The 22485-nt window shown below is 35.2% G+C and overlaps 1 protein-coding gene across 3 annotated transcripts in view; it reads right to left on the bottom strand.

The window, feature by feature from the left end:
• LOC118262075 (MAP kinase-interacting serine/threonine-protein kinase 1) overlaps positions 1 to 22485 on the bottom strand; it is a 76010-nt gene that overhangs the window by 30473 nt on the left and 23052 nt on the right. The gene's annotated exons all lie outside the window — the stretch shown is intronic.

Genomic DNA, 22485 nt, shown 5'->3' with positions numbered 1-22485 from the left:
AACTACTAGGTATATTGCCGTCTACGTTTCTACTATGATAGTTATACAAACACTCAGTAGCTTTTTACAGACCTACGTAACAGCTACATGATAGAATATTAACTAGGCAATAGCCGCATGTTAGCTACGTGGCGGCCACATGTGAACTACAGAATTCCTACATCAGCAGTTATTACAGAAACAGATACGCAACCGCCAGATGACAGCTACGCGTCGGCTACAAAACAGCTACATGTTGAACACACGATAGCTACGCAACAGCAACGTATCTGCTACGAAACCGTTACATGACTGCTACAAATCTGCTACACAACTAGTGCTGTGTATGACTCGGCTACGTGGCAACTCGTAAGCAACTACAATGTGACGTCTACACAACTATTACGCGACAACTTCTCTTAAAGCATTAACTGCCGAAAGAAAACTGTTGAAGGCAAAACCTCCGCTAAGCGTCGGTCACCCCAGTAACCGACGTGGCGGTTCACGCGCTTCATAGTAGCCAACGTCAACGGTGTCCTTCCGAAATATTAAGACCAACAATATTAAACTACGTTTATTAAAACAATATATTGAATGAAATCCAGTTATCCATTGAACTAATACAAATACAGCATGAAGCAATAAACGTACTCGTAATTACAGTGTTTGAAGCACCGCACTCGTGGTGATGACGTAGAAAATAGTTCGTGACCTTCTATGTTCAAAAATAAAGATGAACCACGTATGTTAAATGCGTATTGGTATATAGGGCTTGATCAAATTGACCGAGTCCTCGACTAATCAAGAAAATGTGCTATCGTAAACTAAAAATATCCTAAACTATTTTTGGTAGGCAATATTAGCAATTTATTACTGCATCGTATAACATAACATCACGAATGTTACGCTGTAAAGTGGTTGGTACAGCTATAATTATATTCACAGTACCGAAAATTTCACACAAAATAATCCTAGACCACGGACCACGTAGATGACCACTACAACTGTCTGTAAATATGCACGCTTGAGGAAGTCCTAAACTCGCTTCCTAGCTAATATAAATTACGTATGCAAACAATAGCAGTTTAGTAATGTATGTAAGGCAGAACAAATACAATGCAGTTCCAGTTTAGTTTATCGTATGCAACAATGTAATGAACGTACGCAACATCACTCATATTCGCCATCCATGACCCGCTTATCCATGTTAAGTTGTTGCTCTTACGACTGGTTTATCTCAACCATTAGGGTTAGAGCAAAATGCACATACATTGTATAGGAGATTAGAATATTTTGTACTAATCTATATGGAAGCTAAAAATAGCATGGAATAATTATGGATTTAGAAACGAATTAATTTAATAAGCGAGTATATTATTATGTCCGTGCAATTAGAGATTAAGCTATAATTACATAGATTGCTAGCAAAATTGAGATTAACGTACCTATCTAACGTGAATAGTTTTTATACAGGTTTCAGAGCACACTAAAGTCAATTTCTCTCACAAGCACGGACACACCGGCCTAATAGTGCCGGTGATCATGAACGACTAAAGAGTCAAGGTGAACCCAATTACATAATATAGTCATACTAACTTCACGCTTCGTGGTTTTATCTACGTGATGTTTTTCAAGTATCGCACCTAGCTACGCGCCAATTGAGGAACCAAATTACTTCTAAGAAAAATAAAATGAAAGTTTGAGCAAGGAAAAAATATTTGATATTAAAGTATGAGATACATAGACACAGTCTACAAACTCAACCAACTTGAGGGACAGTCGAGTATAAATAAGAAAATATAGAATAAATTCAAAACCAATAATTATGGTAATCAAAAATATATCACATTTTTATACCGACTCGACCTTTCCATGGAAGGTGACCTAAATGCGCAATGATATCCATAAACGGATAATATCACCGTACAAGATACTATATTACTTTATAGTAACTGTTTTCAAAACGTGATTACTCGTATTGCGACACAATAAAGCCTTTAAGTAGAGTTCTTTTAATAGGCGCGGCCTTCTTGACTGAGATGAAAACGTAAACAAATTGACCTGAAGTGTAGGCACTTATCAACTTTAGCAAATACCTATGTATAATGATTAAGATAATGATAGACAACTTTCCATTAAAATATCGCATCTAATAATATTCTGATTAGATACATATTACATAGGTACGTCTAACACTTATATAACGATAGATACCACAATTGCGCTGTAAGAAAACATTTCATCGCAACTGATATATTGATAACTGATTCATAGATAAACAGGATCTATAAGCTATAAGTCCAAACTTAATAATCTATGATATAAACACTTTTATTGATATCTTTCGCAGTAATACGAAATCACCTTGAATGACTTGATTCGTAAACATTTCCAAATAAGATTTTTTTATGTATTTGTTTGTCTTGGATTCAATGGAATTGTAAATATTCCTTCATACATATCTATATTATCACGTAAGTGATTATAATATTATGAATTTTAAATACTTTATTAATACAAGCTAAGTATAGACCTGCGACCAGATTAAAAAATGTATTAATGATCATATTAATCGCATTAAAGCCTTTTTCGATCGTATCCTATTAGATGTACTACAAAGTTAAAGGTGCATTTTCAGTACACAGTCCGAAATATATTCATATTGTGTTGTTTATCCAAACTCGTTTAAGCCTACATATTAACAACGTGAGGAATAGGGGCATTGCCTTTCAAATTCATGTATACAAATTAATATAATTTTAAAATCAATAGAAACTCGTTCTGCCATTATTAAAATACTTGTATAACGTTTTATTTGAGACAACGGCCTAAAATATACACGAAAATATTTAAGATTTTTCAAAAAAGAATAATAGTAAAAAATGTTACAGCTATGCTACCTGCTAAATACTAAGTACATATACACCTCATATAGGTAATTCGATTTGAACTTTGTTAAAATCGATTGAGCGTTCATAAAACAAAGAAAATACATAATAATCGTCATAAAGTACCTAGTTATAAGTAAACATAGTTACCTTCAGAATTATCAAGACAAGACCTTTGATCGATTGGATAATTTTAAAACAACAATCAAGTCAGGCTTGATTACTTAAAACATATGAGCAAAAAAAAGTCAGCTGTCAACGTTTATGTAAACAAAATAAAACTAACAATTCGCAAACGATAAGATAGAAAAAGATAAAATTTATTCCGCAGTAATTTTTTACTATATTTAAGAAATGTGACCAGATAAGTGGGGGACACGGGTGAACGCTAGGTTAAACTCACGACGACAGCTTAGATTAAGATGCGCATATTAATACTCTAACTACGCTCCATTTTACTCAAGTGCCAAAAAGCTTTTAAGTTCGCACATTTCAAAGATGACATTTTAAACGTCAAGATAACTGGCACAAAATTTGGTCCCAGGAGTCTTGCTTTGGGCGTTTGTCCAATAGATCCAGTTCATCTGTTTGTCAAACGTATACGCAGCGATGACGAAGGTTAAAAAGTTATATAACACTCAATAGGATTTAACCTAGTGATTTTCTTGTAACAGAAGAGACTGGTTTTTATAATTGTTAGAAAGTAAAAAACTAATACTTCAGCTTTTTGTAATTCAGAAATATGGAAAAACGTATTCTTTAAGCCACGAATATAATAGATCTAAAGAGAGTGTAAATTAAGTAGCTGCTAAGTAGCAAATACGCTGTGACTACGAGACAATTACGTAGCTGCTACGCTACTGCGACTATGCAACAATTGCGTAGCAATTTCGTAGCGGGTACGCAGCAGCTACGATACTACGCTACGTCTACAAAATGACTGCGCAGATGCTACGAAGCTCTACACAGCGCCTACGATGCGACTACGTAGCTGCTACGGAGTTACTACGCTGCGTCTACGATGCGACTACGTAGCTGCTACGAAGCTATCACATTGTGTATACGCAGCTACTGCATAGCGACAGTGGAATAGATTTTGGTTTGCACGATTTCTTTATTCTCTAAGTAACTTGATTATAAAATAACAAGACACATAAAAATCCAATTAGGAAAAGATATAGGACCAATTTAGAGTATGAAGAAACTTATTATTTTATCAAATAAGTTCGAGGACATAGTAACTCAGTCCTTTGACCCTTCCCAAGGCTGTCTTGGCTTCCGCTATATGCGTCTGCTAACTAATCAACAAACAGAAGCGTGTAATGTAATGAATGAGTGTACAGTAAGTGCTGTGACACGCTTTCTGGCGATGTTGATAAATATAGGACTAGTCACGTAGGTACACGTACGCACATACATAACAACTAAAATATAATACTGAAAAAATCAGATATTTTCGTCTGATACTAGATTATTTTCCAAACCAAAGTACCTAATATACTAACTGTACTGTACCTATGAGCTGATGTTCACATCACAATAACATTGAATTATGAAGAAAGTTCTAAGGCATGAATATGTATAGCTATACAAGTAAATGACCAACGCGAGGATGGATGGATTGTGTCAAACATAATATATGGCTGTATGTATATTGTAATGAGGCGCGAAAGAATGAATGGCGCTGACTAATAAATTGACAAAAAGCCAGCAACAAATAAAAAATATTCTAATAACTTAATACATGAATAACGTAAATGGGAGTTTTGTAACTCATACAATTTATAAAACCATACAAAATGCTTTAGCTAGCAATTATTGTAATAGCCGTAGCTCTATTGTTCTCATTTTTTATAAAAAAAACGATCAAAGTATTCAAGTAATTTTATTATAATCGTACGATCTTTTCCTATTTAATTAATAAGAAACCATAGAGGTTAAGTCAGTATTCATATCTTTTTTTGTCCTAAATATAACCGTTCATCTTCAGAATCAGGACAGCAAATTTTCAAGTCAGGAAGTCGTATCGATTTCAGTGTCAAGGCGGCAGGATTACATGAATAAAACGGAAAGAGGGTATGGCCTCTTTTGAAGTGTCGAACTTTTCTTCTTCAATAAAAAGCTTATCCGTATATAGCGTAGTAAATAATGGACTAAGTTAGTACATAAACTACTATAGACGGGAACAAGTCCTTTGCTTATTTACCCAGGAGAAATCTGTGGCCGTTGAGTCCCTAGCAACTTAGTCCCACGACGGCCTGTGAAATTGGATCGTCTAGAGATAGACTTAATTGCAGGAAATAGTCCATCATGGACCTCGGCTGTCCTAATTGTATTTAGCGATGACATCACCACTCTTATAAAGGACACCGTAAGTATTATATTAAAATAGATAGTAAACAACATGCGATCACACAACACTGCCATCTATCAGCTCCCTAAACACAATATCAATAATATCGCACGATTAGATAATATTACAGGTTATCGAAACAGGATTATAGAACAAAATTAGACACTAAATCGTATCATAAATAATGAACTATCGTTATCTGTATGATGTAACAGTTTTTATTTTATTAGGGTCCCCTGACTTAGGGTTGGGGATTTTATGTCCTATTGACCCTAAAGTGAAGACAATGCGTTCTTTGTAAAACAGTTTGCAATAAACTACATGGCAGCTTGATAGGATGCCATGCAACGCTTTGTGTCTCCCTCGTACCTTCTGTATTTTATTAGGGTCCCTCAGCCCCCTGATTTTGAAAAGGGGACTTTATACTGCCTTTAACTCCCTATGTGACGCGCAGGGAGATTTTGAAAAACATTTCTATTTCTGAACATTCCTAACTCGTGTGTAACAAAGCCTTAATTTGTCTTTGTGCAAAATTCGTTCAGCCATTTTGATGTGAAAATATTCACACATTTTAACTTTTGCATTCACAATAAGTACAGTAATGACTTGTGTGTAGGTTCGTCGCCGTCGCGTCGCCTGTTGTCATAAGAAATGGCCACTGCGCAGCGACGCGCCTCGTGTTTAGACGCCATAATGTATTTGTATATTTTTAGCCGTTATTAATAGCTTAAGATCTCGCTTTTTTATTCCTGTTTTCATCTTATATGATGGGACAAATCACATGTGTGCGAATAAATATACGAACACAAGTTTACAAACTTTACAAGTTGCGTTTATGTGCAAAAGAACAATTTGAACAAAGAACTTGTATTTTTACCAATACTGTCCTTTTCATAGGACAGATATGCACTTATCATCTTTTGCATAAGATTTTATTGAAGTAGCTTCTACATTGAAATGTCCGATTTAAAATTATATTGTCCAATAAAGAAATTATGAAAAAGAACACGTGTTTTATGTTATCAAACGCATACAAAAGCAGGTTACTGGGTTTTAAGTGTATTCGGTATCTGTGTAACGTATTGTAGGACTATCGTATCTGACTCATTACTGAAGAAGATTGAAAAAACTGACACGATTCACCTTGATCTGTACGTTATGGATTAGTTGTATCAATTGAACAGAGAATTATCTTGACTTATAAATACATAGGAATTTGACTAGTCTTTTTTGTGTGCGAGGCATTTACGCCTCAATAGCTAAGTAGATTTGGGTAAAATTTGGCTCGTTTAAAAAAATGACGCAAGGAAAGTCCCTGTGTAAGGCTTGTTTTGGAGTATAAATAAATACTTAAACTCCAGTTTACTGTAGATAATACGGTCCCTAATTGGAAAACTTTGAATGGGAAGTCCGCAAGCTTCCGAGTTTATTTCGGCTACGTAGCGACCTGCTACTTTTAATACATCATTAACGCCCTCATAATTCTTAAGTAGCTCCAATAAAATATAAATAACGATTGCCACACGTACTTGGAATACGAAGAAATATTATTCGCAATAATTATAAGTATTATTCTTGTATTTAATGCGAAACTGATACGATTTTTTTATCATTTCATTACTAATATAATAAATTGATTATAAATCTTAATTATTAATCATTTGAGATAGTTTTAGATTAATGGGTGGAAAAGTTTATGTAATACAGTGTGTCGCCGTTGACGGCAACTAGTTAACAACGTGTGTCAGTGTGTGTGAAGTGGGTCAAACGCGAGATACCCACATAGTGTAACTGTGTGCAACAGATGACGATCGGTTGAGGTCAATGCCCCCGCTGGCGTTGAGGCCAACGACCCTTACCGCACCCCTATTCGAGCAGGTGAACGAATCTGGGGTAGCTTGCATCTCGCTCGCATCACAATGTAAATAAACAAGAGCGTAGATAATTTTACAAACTGGTTCAAACGTATCAATAAAGGAAGAACCTTCATTCTTATTTGTTCTTAGGTCTTTATATAAGTTACGTCATCGACTGTATTGTTTATAGTTCTACATATACATTTTAAAACACTTATACATAATAATTTCTATAATGTATTTCATTCAACTAAACATTACTCTATGAAATAACTATTATACATATCTTCATATAACCAACATAATATAATACGGATGTACCAAAACAAAATCTTTGGAGAGCTATTTTTTGCGATAGCCGATAATATCTGCGCGCAAAAACCTTGAATTACACTCGATAATTGCAAAGCAAAGCCGATAAGGGCCTCTGAAATTCGGTCAGTAATGGCAGAGGCGAAATATGAATAAACATGCGATGTGTAGTGGAAACTTTTTACTAATAGCGTGGGTAATTAGGCAGGTAGCCCTTTGGGTGTTATCTTGTTTAGTGACCGAGATCAGCTGTGTTGTGTGGACGGGTCGGAGTTAGGGAGTGCGTTGCTGGGCGCACGTACGCACTGGCCGGCCTTGTCGGTATTTGTGACTCCAATAACAACCTTAAACGAACTGTACGTAGACCAATATACCATGGAACATTACAGCACATGGAATTATCTAGTTTATAGTGTTTATACGATACCTCTTCTTTCCTATAATCACTGTATTATTAAAAAAATCTGGTAATAAAAGCGTAAGGGAAAAGTTTTTTGCTCAATAAACCTTTACAAACATTAACAGAACACTTGTTAGTCGTGATTTATTGCTGTTAATCCGCAAATTAATTCTTGTACAAATGAAAATAATCATAAAATGTGTTAGTGAACCACACACCTACAATACCTATTTTCCATATATTTAGGCGTAGCAGTTAGTTTATAGTTAGTACGCACGCTAGTTCCGGATAGTTTCAGTTTGATATATAGGTCAAAGCCGTAGCACGAACATACTTTAATCACAAAGAAGAGAGTAGCAAGCTTCTGATGTTCCACAAGAATTCTAATTATTCTACTAAATTAAAAGATCTTAAAGCATTCTCAAATGAGAATCTCAAGACATAATATTTAGACTGCTCGACATGTGTTTGGTCTGTACACAACACATGCTGTCCAAAGATACAAGATAAAGACGTCACTATTAAATCACTCTTAATATTATTCGATGCGACGAACAAACAGAACTTTAGTACATCGTAAATTATAAAGCAAATAGAAATGTGTGTGAATTACTGAGGCGTTAGGTGATAATCAGAATGTTTTTCAAACTTCAGCCAATCGCCTGCCGTTGTTCCATTAGGCACTAAGTAAATTGAACACCAATGGACCTGGCGACGCCTTATCGGACATCGTCATTACTAACCTTCTATACACTTGTAAAACAATAAAATTTAGTAGGTTACCGTAATGATTATAACTATATCTGTTCAAGTTTATCCTAACCAAAGATACAGCTGTAATCACTGTCCTGAATTCCCAATAAAGCCTTCATAAATAAAATTTGTAACACCTCTTTCATAACACCCAACAAAAATCTTGAATTATTTCCAAAACGGCATACATTCGCGAGAGTACATAGCAACTTTTTAATTTGTCTTGTCCTTGCTTTGTGTGCATAAACAAAACGAATACATCGAGAGTCTAAATTTAGTCAATACTTTCTCGGATATTTGGCAACGTGAGTCGAAAACAACTTTGGATGTGATCATCGAAAGCAAGGCACTCTATAAACTTGATTGTATGTACTCGCAAAATACTGGCCGTAAATACATTTAACCAGCAAGTGGAAAACATTGACCGAAAGGAACAAAACGAAGAATAATCGATAGTGACATCAGCACATTGTGTTTACTGTGAAATAAATTCAGAACCAAAGCTTCAATTGAAAACATTGCTACAAAAGCTATATAGTATGGTGTGGTATGGGTGTATCATTATTCGGAACAAAACACATTATCAGCATTTTAACTTTGCTATTTAAACGTTAGTTCTGCACGATACACAAATTGAATTTGTGCTACTAGGTCGTCGGTGTGTAAAATTAAAATTCTTTACCGCGGAGAAGACGCGAAAATGATCACGTTGGCATTTTCTGTTAACCACATTTCAGTGTAATGGAGATTTAAATACGTCAAACAGCGTATGTCCTTCTGATACTGTACAGATAAGTGACATTTTATAATAATTCCAAACATGTCATTTAAATCTGACAAAGATATGACAACGTGACTTTAATCACACGATCACATCATTCGCAAAAAATAGCAACTTCCCTAAAACATTACAACAAAGAACAGATTCCAGAAACTATTACGAGTCTGATAAAAGAAATGTCAAAGGCCTCGTCAATCTTCGATATCTATCTGAAAGAGAATTTAATCTTGTCTCACATAATATTTTTATTGTTGCATATCGCTATCAATGTTTATAGGTTGACGTATGATGTGCGTAAGCGTGTAGCGATCGCACGACCTGGCTTCTTTTCCTATCTTCCGTTGGCTCAAGTCACTAGAGATCGCCGGTAGAGTACTTGGCAAATTGTGCTTCAAAAATACGGTGATTAATCGTATTAGTCGACTGTACGTCATTACATTCCAATAGTGTAATTATTTGAGCACTTTAATAAAGCAAGTATTATTTGAATCGTTTCTTTAAAAATCTGAGTATATGTTGTAGTTAGTGCTATTGTAGAAGCCGATGTGCAGGAGCAGAAGATGATATTTAGGTACTACTTACTGAAACAATTTCATTAAGGCAGCAATAACCTACATAGAGCACATAATTCTTTTAAACCGAAGCAAAAACTACAAATTCCGAAATTTATTAGCCATTACTGAAAACGGAACCGCTAAGAAACTATATCTTGTACCAAACCCCAAGTCTCCACGCGGTCCAGTTGTCATGTATAGGTATATTTGTCGACAGGAACTACGATAAGAGACCGTATTGCGTATATTATTGTAGAAAAACAAATGTTAAATCGATATAACCATAATAATTGTTATGCCTACTCGCTAAACCATACCTACATCCCGATATAGAATGAACCGTGTGTTAATGGTATTGTTTACATGAATTTTATGGGAACGAACATCTACTTTTCCAAGCTATAAATTAGCACAGGCTTAGGAATGATTTACGTATATTATTTATTTTAAAATTACGAAGACGTGACGTCCGATAAAACTTTGTTTGACTACGAAGTTTATTAAACTCCCCGTATTACTAACTCCTATTTACTATCTTTCTAAAATCATCATCTACATAGCAATCGAAACAGCTTATTTTCTTTCAACCTTATAAAAAGTAATACAATGAATATCAAAGACAATCTAATTGCAATATTCTTCGCCAAAGCAGTTGTTTTGTAAACAATAGTTCTCTTAGCGATCCATTTTTATTGAAAGTATATTAAAAGCAAAAAACCGAGCAAGTTGTGAGAAACAGTCTAGCTAGACTAAACAATGAGGTTGGTGTCTTAGGTTGGTAATGTACAAGACAGCTAGGCTGTCACTGCGGCAAAAAAGAACCCATATAAAGTTAGACGCTCAATACAATTCGTTACGAAATGAAAAAAAATAGATTATTATTGGAAAGTTCTAGAATATTTAGAAACAAACAACAACATAACAATAAGATGAGTCTGTTATTAAGGAAAGGAGCTCATGGACGCTACTGACAATACGATATTACTATCCTGGACCGACATTATTAGATTGCTATCGACACGCTAGGAAAAGATTTGAATGATAATATAATTGCTTACTACGCCTGCTGCATTATGCAATTTGCAGTTACTGCTTTATGTTACAATAGAAGAAAAGTAATAACGCTTGCCATTGTACGGTTATTGATGTCAAATTGTTTTCTTAATTACTGACTTATGTTTCATGAAGAAGTAATTATTATTATCAATTAATGAAGTAATAACCACAATTGACTCAACAGCGTCTAATAATGAAAAAGAACGTTTGAGTATCTTGCCTTGCATATGAGTGATATTTTACAGATCCCTATCCTATGATCATCATAGGATAACTGAGTCACTCTAAACGAGGTCTAAAAGTAACCAATTATATTTAAATTATTAAATACAATTGCAATAATTATTCCATAGCTAGCAGGTTTTCATTGACTTTGTAGGCCAGTCTATTATGACCATTCTGAGTCATAACTGTACTCTTTAATGTCCCTACCTCACTAGCCTATACCTAAGCACCTGATGTATTTATTAATCCATAATTATTCCGTTAAACTCTAGGTTTAATTCACAATAACGGCGACATGTTTTATTTACTACTTAAATTGTATAAAAGAATAGAAATGTTCTAAAAAAAGGTATTTATTTCCACCCTGACCAATATTATAAATGCAAGAGAATTGTTCCAGTGTGTCATATCGTTGAAATTTCCAAATGATTTTGACGAATATTCGATGATTCAAAGCTTATAGATTACTTTTGCAAAATAATTAATCTTAATCTTTAATTTTTTTCACGGTTTTTAAGCACCTGAAGATATTTCTTATTAAAATCATTTTTCACTCCCTCTTTTTCTCTCTTCATCTCCAAAGGAGAAGTCTTTTCCATCTCTTTCCCTTTCATTCGCCTATACTTCTGCTGTTTTCCTCCCTTTCTCTAATATTCTCTTCCTGTAAAACTTCAAAAGATTTCCATGTATAAATAACTCTTAATAATGTATTCATTACATATTTACTCTTTATGCATAAACAATAAATATGTACCGAGATCGTTTATTACTAAACAAACACGTTGAAGATTGTTTAATTCCTGTTTACTACGTACGTATAGCTTTCAAAAGGTACTTACTGGACTTTAACGACATTTTCAATGTCTAGTCTTTAAGTATTCCTATTTAGAGCACACGTTTATTTTGCGGCACTTCAAGTACTAAATGCAGAAGTACTATTCTGCTTTTAGTTCATGTCTCAAACATCTTTGTTAACGACACAGTTTAAACATCATCAGTAGAAGTACGAAAGAAGTATAGTTGGTATGAATGGGTCCGTCGATAGAGGGTGCACTACGACAATCGGACATACATATATCGACCAAATTGGCTATATTATATTAAAGAAGAGCCAAATTACCCCTGTACCTTTTGTTACGAGCATGCATGAAAAGACTGATGTCTGTTGATGAAGTGAAAGAGGTGTATAAGAATCGTAGCATTAGCATGAGGATGCCTACATGGGAGACAGACGTCAGCTTATGTACGTATGTATCTAGTACATAGTAACATTGATATTGTAGCTAAAGCTAAATGTGATTATTTTTTCACAATCAATCAATAAATGTTAAAGGAATGGACTCTGTGTTCTAAAGCTAAAAAGATTTTTGTTTTTATTTTCCTTTTTAACAAAAATATTTAGATTTTTTTCCTTTTTTTTTAACAAAAATAAAATATAGAGCATAGCATCGAGGTTATTTTTTTCTTTGGTGGAAACTTGGTTGAGCAAATGATTCATTGTCGATGACTAAACCTGGTTAAAAACTCTAGTGTTTTTATAGTGCCTGATTAATTGTCAGTGACTAAACATAGTCTTAATAAATTGTTGATTGTGTTGGTGTCAATCTGTATACACCATGGTTGCGCGATTGGTCGTATGGCTTGCATGGTTATCTAATTGTCCCTTAGTACAAATGTAGGACGAGTTGGTGTCCATAATAAGACCGTAGTGTCCTTAAATGAAATAGGACCATTAGTGTTTACATTTTACATTCAACAAGTTCTAAAACAGTTTTCAATGAAATGCCTATTTTTGTTTAGACAAAGTATTTCATTATAATTTTAGCCTTGATTGAAATAATTAAATAAAGAAACAGCTGACAAAACAATGTTATATAGGTGGTTGTCAGATACAGAGTTCAATAGTTCAATGTACACGTGAGCCGTATCAGAATTTCAGACGATTATTATTATTTACCAGCCGTTGCCCGCGACTTTGTCTGCATAGAATAATGACTTCTGACAGAAGTTTGGACAGTTTTCTATAATAAAATACCTTTTCTGAAACAAAAGTAGCCTAAGTACTCCTTAGTACCTATCAATAAAGTCTCGTCAAAATTGGTCCAGCCTTTTCAGAGATTAACCGGAACAAACAGACTGAGAGAAAAATATTTAAAAATGTCATATTGGTGTACCAAAAATACCCCCCTTTTATGAATGTATGAATTAATATATAAATATTCACATGTATGTAGTAAAAAGAACAGACACTCCAATTTTTATTATTAGTCTAAAAGTTTAATTGTTTGTTATTAAAACCAGTTAATACCGAATATTATCACGCTTTGTATAAAAGTGACTGCCTCATTGCTTTGGCTCTAAGATGAAAGGATAAACAAAAACATTTATGATAGAAGAGGACTAACAATCAATATTGCAACTCTAAGATCTATGTCAAAAGCCGATCGATCTGTTGTCAATCAGATCAGAAACGAAACTCTAGAGTTTATGACTCCATCAATCAACAACGCTCGTTAAAAGTTAAAACGCATTTTGAATTTATTGAGTAGTTGCTATAAAATATCAGTTATCAGGACCCAGATTAAGATTTTATCGAAGGAGAAACTAGCTACAAAATGAAATAAGATACATTAGAGCAAGAAACTGTTTGTCATGTAAATTACAGTCTAATAAAATAAGATGATGATACAACATATTTTTTATGTTAAACGGTTTTAATGTGTATAGTCATCAAGAATAAGGGTAGGTCCCAAAAATCAGATTAAGAAAGGGGAGAAATTCCAATTACTAATTTGACCTAAACATACAAACAGGTCAAGCTAAATAAAACCCGTTTAACAAAAATGCAAAGATACATTGTGGTACCTCGCCTCATAATCTTTATTAAAAGACACTTCAATTCTTTTCCGCTAGTCAATGTTGAACGCATTCCAACATGACGTCTTTTTTTTTAATTTCGGAAACATTGTCAGAGCGCATTTTCTTTCAGACGCATTAAAAAAACCCGACATGCTCTGCATGAGTCACACATCAAATTGAGACTCTTTAAACACTGGTAAAGTGGTAACATATTGTCATGAAAGGTCCCTAAAACAATACATTTTATTATGTATTGTTGTTATTATATTGTGTAAGACTGGTAATGTATAAGTTCTTAGATCATTGGATAAGTACAGCTCCTATGAAAAAATAAAGAAACGGACACCTTCATCTTAACCATTAGGTATGTAATTGATATCTTGAAGTAGGTGAATGTTAGCACCTGCACAGCAAGTGTTTTTTGGGCAACAAGTGTTTTTTTGGAAGAACACGAGCTGGCGTATGATGGACACTTGAAACACTAAAGGTGTTACAAGTGCGTTGCTGGCCTTTTGGGAGTTAGGAATTTAAGGGTTGTTGGGGGGATTGGGAAGATTGGGAAGGGGGGAATTGGGCCTCCGGTAATTTCACTCACAACAACACGTCAGATTTCGGTGTAATGTCCTTGTGAAATTTCTGTAAGTACATCCATGACGCAGGAGAAAAACCTAGTGTGGGAGCCACGATTCCATTTAACAGCATCATACTTTAAAGTCGTTTACATTTGCCAGTCATCACTAAAGAAGTTCCGCTATAACTGCTGCCTTGATCATGCTGATGCTTCCTAGTTTAACATGCGTATTCATACTAGAAAAATTGTTCAGGAAGCGTGCGTAAAACTACGAACATTTCAACCGAATCTATTCATATACATACCTACTCGATAACATTATTTTTATCAAAACGATTTTAAATATCATCAAAAGTGATTCTTGAGGAGACACACAGACGTCACTGATGAGCCAAATATTTACCAGGAAATCATCGAAAAAAGTCGCGGATAGACGAAATGCGACTATAAATGAGCCACGTGGTTTCTTTAAATACATTCATCGAAATTTCTAGAAGCAAGACATTTCGCTTTTCACTTCGTATAAATTTTCACGCTGTTTCCGTTGGAACAGTGAACAACTTCGTGTCTGGTAACGCGTTACAACCGCTCCCAGCCACGTGTTCGGTATAAAGATGGTGTTAAAGCAAGAAAACTCATTTACTCGCTTTAGAAATAATTAGTATTCAGAGAAATGGTGTATAATTGTTTTATGTTGTTCAGCACGCTTCCATTTACACTGCCAAACATTTTGTCAAGTTTAAGAGCGATGTGACAAACGATTGCCTTGACGTCACCGTCATGAAAGATGAAGTGCGACAGCAACATAACATAATTACAATATTTATACCTATTTAAGAAAATATGAATAAATGAATGCGGTTTGTTGATAATTATATAAATACACACTATTAACAGTAATATGGCAGCTATATTATCTTGTAGAATTAATTATAATATAGAATTATAAACTATTATTAAATGGCTATGAGGAGATGGAGGATAATTCAGAACTCATAAGATTTTCCCAAAGTTTTTTTAAGTGAAGTCATTTCAAATATTTGTGTGAAGATGTCATGTACATAAAAAGTAGGTTGGAAACTCCAAAAGTCGTAACTTTTATTTTCTTTGTATAATGTTTGCCCACGTAATAACAAGTCAGCATTAAAGTTAACAAAACGGTTGGCAGTGGCATGAAGTATTAAACAACTATAAAATCAATATAATGTACACCTAAATTCAGTAAATATTACAAGGGCGAGTGAATACGACATGTTATTATTAAAGCAGGACAATAAACAAATACTGAGCTACTGAGAACTTTATACCGACAGAGACCATTTGTCCTGATTTATGTTTGTTAAACTGATTTTTTATCTGGCTCTTTGATGTGATCTAGTGGCAGCGACCGGGAATGAATGCAGCGGAGACCTTGAGGTCCGCATCACGAGTCATATACACGTCGATCAGACAGAAAAATCACTTCTCAGAGCTCGGTTTCACGCTGGAATCGTGCCCAGTACCTACAACTAGCAGACAGTACTTATTAATAACATAGGTACACCTAAACATATCTCGTATTCAACGAATACTGAATAGAAAAAACGGTGTTCTCCTCAATCAACTTTTACAATCGAGTGGGATGATGCTAATGTTTTGTTTTCTTTCTGATTTAGAACAACGTACTATGCGTACTCGTATAGTTTAGTTTACGAAAAACATTCTGACTTTATTAAACATAAACACACATGGTTGCTTTTAGTGCGGTAAGCTGAAAGTTCACCAATAGGTCAATCGTTTGAGTGGGTAGTTTTGTACACACAACACAGTTGCAATTGGAGACTACACAAGACTCCGTAATACATAGATTCCATATGACATCTAAGCGGCAAACGTTGGCTGGATGCCAGCACCTTTCGCCAGGTCATTCTCTCAAGAAAGCTGCCTGGAATAAGTGACGCAATACGTCTAGAGTCTAGTTCAGTGTGTGTAATCAAAAACCGCGTGGTCCGTACACAGAATCGGAACCGACATGACCGAGACTACGAAAATATCGCATGATTGTAATCTTAACAGCAGATTAGATGAAGTGAAGTGATGCGTCAGCGTGACTGATACTAGTGACTCAGGAATTTACTGACATTGGACTAACTGCCACTAAGAGCCGCGTGCTACTAATTTACAAAAATAGCACACTCTATTCTTTTGTTTATGCGCCCGTCAATTGTTTTAAAGAAAACTGTTTCCACGACCTTGAAATTCTTCGACGATAACGAACGATGTAAATAATTAGTATTCGTAATTATATTATGTGCCTGTCAACTTCGACGGTTGCCGTTTTCTACGTAGACATTTCCAGAAAACGTCCAGACGTTTTAAGTAAAAAAAAAATACAGCTAATATTAATATTTTATTACGATTCGACGAAAAATCGAAGATAAAACTCGTGGTTTCAAACAGCTTGTCAGTAAACATATATATGAAATCAATTAGGGGCAACGGTTTGTTTTTATTCTTAAAAACTAAATGATTAGATCTTCCGGCCTAGAGATGTTTAAACTTTACAAGACGTAAGAATGTAGTACAAATCGTACAAATGTAAGAAATCCGATGTACCACTTAACTGTAACTAATATTTTAAAACATTATTCGGGACGATAGATTTTTTTCAGGAACAGAACAAGATGTATTTTCTAAATACTCGGTAACAGTTGGCACACTAAAATTAAGTTCGACGAAAGAGTTTAACAATTTAACGTGAATACAAATAAACCTAGATAGTGGAAATAAAAAAGTCAGCAAATGAATTTAAAAGTGAACCAAGGTTGAACTAAACTAATTAGGATAATAACGCATAATGTACAAATCCCTGAGTGCGTTCCAGTTACTTCTTCAACCAAAAGAATGGCAAACCAATAAAAGCACCTTTTCTTTAAGGGGAAAAATCATCCAATGGCTTCTCCCGCCTTAAGCGAGGCGAGAGGGAGTGTCAGACTCTTACTGACTAAAAACCACCCTGTTTCTACTCCTACTCTTTTAGCCAGAGCCCCTGTAAACCTAGCTTTAAGATACCGTAGTGGCAATTTCGCGATAGTGACTACGCGTATTCAATCGTGGTTTCTAGATCACGCATTCATTGTTTAAAGATTACGTAGATCCGTTGAGTTTACATTTCTGAGCCATTTTATTATTACTGAATCTTAATAACTGACAATGTACGAAAAGGCAGCTACTAATAAATTGACGATAAATCTATAAACGGCATGATGCGCAGTTCTGAGTCCAACACCCTTTTCCTTAGCCAAGTATATGACAAACTGACAATGTATGATAATATTACTAATAAATGTAAATGTGGTACCACTATACAATAATATCTGTTACATAATACTCGATACTTACCCATTCCTCTCAACACATGAGACTAATCAGAGGGCTTAGCCAAAAACTAAACAACAAATTGATACTAATATTAATATCCGATAAAGAGTCAATAAATCCGTCTAAGCTACGTGTATTATTTATCAGTATGTCATTAATTAACATACCTAATCAACTATGACCGTCTACTGCGCAGTTACGAGCTCGGAGGAAAAAAATAATGTTTAACATTACAAACAATGTATTTAAAGCCAATTATTTACATATTGTTTTGTGGTTTTTAATTCAGTTTGTTTACTTTATATGCTGATAAATGCAGACTATTCTATACTTAAGTACCTATGGCCATTCTGATGCGTGTTGACAACAATGGTGACGTTATCACCACACCCCCGTCAACGCAAACACTTGACCAGGTGCCCGAAAAATTCAGGGCACTACTCTAATGACCACACATTTGTATCTGTACTATCTACAAACGTGTTAAGAGTATACTTCCATTTTTCTTCTAGCCACATTTATTCTTGAAGACCAGAAAATACCGGTTCTAAATCGTAAAATGCGTTAGGTAACGATAATCAATTAGGAATAAGTCGATTATACGCGGAACACTCTTGAATAATACGGAATGAAATCCAGTTACAGTCGATATCGGACTTAGATAATATTGTGCACTTGCACATAAAGATAACTGCACAACGATGACGACAATTCTAGTATTTATCTTAACTGAGAAGTAGTGATCATTGATCACATCGATCTCAAACTCAGTTGCGATAACGCCAAACAATCACTTAAGGAAAATGATAAAATGTTTGCTATAGTAGTCGCTACAATTTGGCACCATTGTCGGAACATTCATGTCATTTACATATGAAACACATTATGCTAGATAGTGTAACAAAGTATGATAGTTGTGTAGCCGGCTTTAGGATTATATTTAGAGTGCGCGTTTCGAGTCCATCCGCTGCGCAGTTCGTTATTTCGGTTGAGAGAAACAGCTGACACATGGCAACATAGATCATGGACGGATCACATCTAGCCACATGGCCGGCTAATATCAGCTTTTTCTCTTACACCTTTCAGTTTTATCGTCATCTACAGACTTTTATTGATTTACACCGAATTCCCAAAAGATAAATAAGGTTTAAAACTGGTAAAGACCGTAAAAAATTTCGAGACCACATAAAAACGTATTTATGCAGGAAAGCGGCTTAGTTTTTACTGCATTCATTTCTTCCTACTTTACTCTTTTAGACCAGATCGGACATGGTGAATTAAATAAAAATTAAAGAAAATGCTTCTGTTCCCAATTATTGATTCTAGCATATTGTACGTCGAGATTATGATGCAATAATTGACATCTATTGCGCCCTTCACAGAGGTCTAGGTCAATCTCCCGAACGTCGGATAAAATAAATGAGCTTTTAGCAGATACTACACTGATGTAAAGCACACGAGGAAAAATTTGACAAGTTCTTCGAAAGCCTGGATGGTCTCCAAATCATGCTATAAGATCTAAATACTCATAGGCAGTTCTAAGACACATTGCACAACGAATATATTCATCATCAGCGTCATCATCATCACAATCACCATCCTATTTTCCTGTTGCCTACGCACAATTACTTGATATCCAAATGAAAGCTAAAAAGTAAAGTCGACATTAAAAAAATGGTGAATTTTCTACGGAAACCGAAGCCAAAATAGATCAAAGAACAGATTGGGTCATTAGTTGACTAGAAAAGCGATGAGGTGATGTCAGGTGGAGTCCAGGCCAGACCGAGTGGCGGCCAATGAACGGCACAAGATGCGTAGGACGGACAAACAGCGGCACGGAACGGTGGTGGGTTGACGACTTCAGGCAAGCGTAGACCACACATAGATCAACCCGATACTAATTATTGTGTTTCAAGCCGCTCCCTTTGAAATTTTTAATTAAAAGTAAAATTTATGGACAAAATTCTAATTTATATCTGCCCCACGTGTGATCATGTTGAAAGCCAATATATTCTAAAATATAGAATCACGCCGTTTATGCTGTATTTATGAAGGGATAAGTAAAAGTATACACACACCCAAGTTAAATCCTATATATTTACAAGTGAGTGAGTTTATTGCCCACCAGCCACATTTGCACTTGCTGTGGTCACTTACGAAGCATTATTATAAAAGTCAATATATTCTCACCTTTACAGGTTAACTAAATGTTTACGATGACCAAAGATACAACCGAAAATAACTTAAAAAAATACCTACGTACTTATTATTCTTTTATAAATCTTTCTTTTTTGATAAAACATCGTTTGTTTTGACGTTTCTTTACAGAATTATTAAAAACTAGCTACATTATCTTGAGTGATGAGACATTGTTTTCGCTAGTTTAACCCTAATTAGTATTATCTTTCTCGAAACACGCGATACGTCTTTCGACTATGTTTGACTTATGATTAATTAAATTAATATAGAGACAAAGAGTCTGCCAGCGATCTTTCTCTGTCAGTAACAGCACGAATTCGGCTTAGAAAATAAAAATCGTCAAACAAAAAGAAAATCAACAAAGCTAGTACAACGAAATGGAAAACGTTGAATTAATCGCTTGAGGAATGCGCAAGCAGTAGGTACGAGTACATACAGTAAAAGGAATTAATGAGTAAATTATGTGAATACAAAACGTTATACGTGTACATAACTTCATTAATTAAACTGTGATTCACCAATAGCAAACGAACAGCTGTAGGCTGAATAGACTGTCACACACCCTCCCTTGTAAAAAGTTTACATGACTCACAATTAGCAACCCTTTGTTATTGTTAGGTTTAAATGCCATCGAAAATGCTCAATCGTGCGTGACCAAAGTTGACGTGGACCCGACATTGTTAGTACACGTTCACCGTTCGTAATAATATTAGACATAGATGGTTTATACGAAGCAAATTTTTAACCGCACACGTCAACCCCGATAAGAGACATGTCTATGCAGTCCAATGTCTTAGCTCATTTACATCAAAGTATTAATAAACAGCTATTGTATTACCTACTAGGACCGATCACGTTAATATATCACTCAGATATGTACATAATTGGTTGCTATTTGACACGACTTTCGTGACTAAACATAATGCAAATGGATTAGTCACAAATGTTGTTACTATTGTTACGTCTGTCGCGATTATACAAGTAACTAAAGCGACCTCACTGGTTGACTTGAAGGAAGTGGAACCATTTAAGCGAGCTTACTAATTAGTGAGAGATACCGCGGTTGTGTTAAATTGTAGTCAGACGATTTGGAAGAACGCCAGAGGGTTCATTTGCCGCTGCCGTGTGTTCATCAACGCACCTCTTAACATCTGAATGGTATCAATTCTTGTAAACGTTTCCAAGTAATCAATTACCTGATGTTTCAATAAATTGCTTTTCACTTGGACCACTATTTATTATACAATTTACTTAACATACAATTTGCATGTCCCGCTTACGTGAGCTGTTATCAAGACTCTTGTATTCCTGTACATTTAAACTGCAGCAGATAACGTTAATTCAATGTTAGTTGAGTGGCTATAACTTAGTTATCTAACTACAATCTCCGTCTTCCTGGCCGGTCCAACCTGTGCTACCGGTGGCCGGTCCGGCCGCGAATGGATCACGCCTGTAATTTGTTCCGCAGCCTCACATAGCTTTGTAGCTAGCGCCAATACTTTATTTACATAGCAGGCTTAACCTTGGGCGACCAGGCATGTAATCGCGAAACTATCAATTACCAAACGTGATCAATTTCAATAGGTACAAATCGGCGAAATGACGTAACCTGCATCCTGAAAATTATATAATACCCAGTAAAGAGGAAGACAATGCGATAATGATATGCCCAAGATGGCTCTTCCGTTGATTTATAAAAATGTATGAGCACGTACGTGTAATTGCTTTAGAATATTAATGAATCGTTTGTGAATTTCGTAATTACTTCTGAGTAACATCTCATCGAATCAAGTGTCCTTTCACTATAAGGGTCTTCGACTCTTCGCCGCATAACGTAATAGCATATACTTAAGTTCCACTTACGGAGCTTAGAATGAAGTAAGGCATGTGTACCCAGTAAAACTGCAAAATGATCTTGCTTCGCATTCACGTTCATCTGAACACAAAACGACTTCTAGCGATCGTGATACTATGTACAAACAAGGCAAGTATAATTTACTTAGTGAGTTAGTGCAAATATTTTAGGTGTGTCTTGCTTGACTTAGACGTCGCCACTCGTACTATAGCCATTGTAGCTTGTAGCCAAAGGCGTGCCACCTACTTGGACTGTCAGCGTACTAAGAATGTTTTGTGACTATGTCAGACAATATCTTGCTTCAACACGACAGCTCAATTTGTAACCGAATAAAATAGAACTTTTCATGAAACTAACGTTTCTAGAATCGTCGATGGTTGTAATCTAAATCGTTAATCGAATCGCAATAAATGCTTTTCATGTTGTTAACGACAGCATCACTCCAGTTCGTCTCTGTTCGTGTTTAATTTATGGCCGACCTTTC

The sequence above is a fragment of the Spodoptera frugiperda genome, chromosome 20 (genome assembly GCF_023101765.2).
Source record: "Spodoptera frugiperda isolate SF20-4 chromosome 20, AGI-APGP_CSIRO_Sfru_2.0, whole genome shotgun sequence".
Taxonomy (NCBI): domain Eukaryota; kingdom Metazoa; phylum Arthropoda; class Insecta; order Lepidoptera; family Noctuidae; genus Spodoptera; species Spodoptera frugiperda.
This window is presented reverse-complemented; position numbering and strand designations above follow the sequence as displayed.